This window comes from Octopus bimaculoides, chromosome 30 (genome assembly GCF_001194135.2).
Source record: "Octopus bimaculoides isolate UCB-OBI-ISO-001 chromosome 30, ASM119413v2, whole genome shotgun sequence".
NCBI classification, from domain to species: Eukaryota; Metazoa; Mollusca; class Cephalopoda; order Octopoda; family Octopodidae; genus Octopus; species Octopus bimaculoides.
The window spans coordinates 756,908-760,812 of record NC_069010.1 but is presented as its reverse complement, the minus strand read 5'-3'; the positions used below and the strand labels follow the sequence as shown (position 1 = coordinate 760,812).

The 3,905-nt window shown below is 35.0% G+C and overlaps 1 protein-coding gene across 1 annotated transcript in view; it reads left to right on the top strand.

Moving 5' to 3' along the window:
- LOC106882816 (adhesion G-protein coupled receptor G6) overlaps positions 1-2,163 on the top strand; it is a 31,293-nt gene extending 29,130 nt beyond the window's left edge. Inside the window, exon 11 of the mRNA XM_052978146.1 lies at positions 2,071-2,163. The gene's annotated coding sequence lies outside the window, so the exon portion shown is untranslated. The remainder of the gene's footprint in view (positions 1-2,070) is intronic.
- The last annotated feature ends 1,742 nt before the right edge of the window (positions 2,164-3,905 follow it).

Sequence of the window (3,905 nt, the reverse complement as noted above, 5' to 3'; positions counted from 1 at the left end):
ACACACACACACACACACACACACACACACACATTCTCCTTATTTCGTTTTTGTTTGAAATTACTTGATCGGAAAAGGTTCACTTGAATGATTCAAAACCAGTATATCTGGATCTTATTCATTTCATTGCACCAAAAAAGTGTTGCAGGGAAAAGTTAGCCAAGACAGGTATTGAACTCTGGATACAAAACACTGTTAACCATATTTCTTTAAGTAGATGTTATCCAGTAGGGGTTCCGTTTAAATTTCCGTATTAGTTTGTTCTAACTTTACAGAGATCATTCATAATCACATCTAGGATAGTGCTCTATGTCCTGAGTCCTCTACATCATTATCAATCTTACAATATTTAGAAGCACTTTTGAAGCTAGAAATTAAAATCTCGTTGCTTTAAATAATCTCGGTTTAGATTACAGATCTGTATCACAGTAAAATCCAGCCACATTGAACTTTGAATAAAAAGATCCCTACCTTACTGTTGTAGTTTGGCGCTACTTCAGCCCCATGATTATAAACGTTCTGTCGATGATTATCTTGTCAATACATCAAACACTACATTATTCAATTTATTCTTCCATTTAGAAAGACTGAAGAATGGGATCTAAAGAAATTTAGCTAGTCTTTCTAACACACTGAAACAAAAGTACAGAAATTGAAAACATTTTTGACAGTTTAAATGTTGTAGTATTATTGTGTAGCGTACGTAAACAGCCAGGTTATGGTGGTTTACTATCTAGCGTACGTTGAAAATGGAGTGAGATTGTAAGCTAAAATTCAGAGGAACCAATGGAAACATGGACTGAGAGGTCTGGTGGACTCACATCTGATGTGAAACACAGTAGATTTGAAGCTAACAACAAATAAACAAACATCTTCACTCGGTCTTTTTACTTGTATAATTTGATGAGAGTTGCATGTAAATTGTTCATCTTGATTTGGCGAAGAATTTAGATAAGACTCAAGGTTGTGGGCCCAATATTATAGTTAGACGAAACCACAGTAAAATATGTTAATGTTGATGTCGCTATTTGACTTCAGAGTAACTCTGCAGATTCATGAGCAATGACGTTCTTGACGTGACCATTCCCTCTTTTTAGTCATAGTTTATCATAGGTAGCATAATCCAATATGTCATTAATTTCCTAAAATGCTGTAAATTATTGTTCCTCAAATATTAGGCTTTTATTTCTTAGCAAATCAATAGACCATGTAAGAGCTCCCTCGTAACAATATTTGGAATTTGCAGAAAATTCAAAAGATATCATGTTTTAGAGAGTGACACAAAAAGAACACTTGTTTTAACATAACTTGGAACAAGGAAAATGTCAATTACCTAAATACCTCAATGAATGAATTGTGGAAAAAAGATATTAATTTTTATATGATCAACATGGTAGTTCAATCACGAATAAAGACAGATGAATAACTTGATTCTTATTAGAAAGGTAATGGGTTAAATATACATGATTTGGGATTGAATAGATTCGTAAACTGGCGTGATGTTGGAAGTAATTGAAAAGAGATGCAAACGCGTGGATACAAAGATGAATGAAATATAATATTTATACATCCTTGAGAGAACTAAAGCACACCCTCCTTGTTCTAGCTTGTTGGGTAGTCTAACGTTATTTGAATTTTCATGCAAATGGTTAGTCTGATCTCGTCTCTTGACGGAAATTTTTGAGTCATCCATTCTGCACTTTCACCGGACATACGAAGCAATATGTGAAGTTCGTGACAGTGAATTTTTGCTACCCGACCAGGCCATTTAATCTTCATAAATGTATCCAAATTTGTTTCACATTTCATTACTTTTGGTTCTCATTGAAAAATATTGTTGAAAGAATCCAAATTGCATATTACTGGTACCTATTTCCAAGAAACCAAAGGCGAAAATGGCGTGAAGCGACGCGTGTGATACGAAATAAAATATTGATTTCTTTCGAACTCGACAGTTTTTCTAAACAAAAACATTGTCAACAAAATCGATTCAAATGTCATATAATAATGATTTTAAATATTGATTAATATCTAGAGATTTATATTAATTTATGTAAATCTCGTTGTCAGGTCTTCCGGCAGTCATCGTTATAATTACCCTGGCAGTTAACTCCACCGACAATTACATTAAAATTGCACAGGTGTAAGTATTTTTCTTTTTCATCTACCTTATTTTCTCTGCTCTTCACAACTAATATTATTGCTAGATATATTTACTCCTTTAGTATTGTAGAATAGTAGGTCAGCTAGCATCAAGTCACGACTTTCATTGCTGGTAGTAAACCAACTTCACTAAAATTGTTAATGCTTTTGTTCCAAGACTCATGAATATCAATGATCTCATTTGCGTTTCTCCTCTCTTCAATTCAATACGACCAAATATCTACTGATGAAAGCAACATACAAAGATATAAACAAAACATCGAATATGCTTCACCTTCGTAATACAGATAATTAATTAATATTTTTCTATTTATGCTAAAATTACATTAGTTCTTGAAACAAGCCATGGCTTTGGCTGTATTTCCTCCAAAAATTGTGGCTCAAATTCTTTAAAGCAACCAGGAACCCTCCCTTTTATCATCGCAGATGTCAAGGAAAGGTCGTATAGGTAGGTGATAGAGTCAAAGGCGACAGGTTGAAAAGTTATCAACACTGACCTACATAAAGTTGAAATTTTTCAAAGACACATCTAAGGAAAGTGTCCACTGCCATCACATACTACAATAGATACGTGCCGTATTGCCACTGGAAAGAAGTTAATCTGTCCACACGCATACTATCAGCTCTGCTTGATCCTAAGCATTCAAGAATTATGACAGAACATTAACGTAACTCAACGAAAGTTAAATGAATAACTTGACTACAATATGACGAAGAAAACAGTAATCATTGATTTTATAGGAGAAACTGGACTAACACATGAATATAGAATTAGTTGGCCCACTAGTGCTATTATGTACCGGGTGAAAGTAATATGGAGATCCTCATTGCTAAATACGTTCCTGAAAGGTACGCTAATGACCAATTACATCTATAGTGCAGAATTGAAGGATGGAGAGGCCAACGGGTGGCTTGTACCTTATTGAGCTGTCCTCAACTATAATTGTACTATAGATATTTACTTGTAATAACTTCATACTCTCATTGGGAATGGTTGTGTGTCGGTATGAATTTACAAACGAATAACCACTGGTAAATATACGGTTGGGTGGTGACATGTGCATAAAAAGAGTGCCTGGATATCGATATAAGAAGGAATCTGGAAAAGAGAAAAACCATAGAAGATATTGGATGAAGTGACGAAGACATACCGAGATGTTGGACCAAACAAATATTAAGACATTATGTTGGAGAGAAACTTCTAAGTCATGTACGCATGAAAAAAATAGACGTATAATGGAGGAGGAGGAGGAGGAAGAGGTTGAGCAGGGATAGGAAGATAATGCTGATAGTGGTGGTCATGATGTTGATGATAATGATCATCATCATGGATAATGACCATGATAATACATAGATGACTTTTTTAAATATCACTCTGATTCAGTAACTCATGTACATAAGCATAAAATTTGTCGGTGTAAATACACACACACACACACACACACACACATCCATACACAAAAACACACACACACACACACGCATACACACACACATACGCACAAACACACACACAAATATGAATATTTGTGTGTTTCTTTTATTCTTTTATTCTTTTACTTGTTTCAGTCATTCTGACAGCGGCAATACTGGAGCACCGCCTTGAGGGGTTTCAGTCGCAGGAATCGAGCACAGAACTAATTTTTAAGCCTAGTACTTTTTCTATCGGTCTCTTAGGCCGAACCGCTACACTACGGAGATATAAACACAACACCATCGGTTGTCAAGTGTTGATGGGGAGA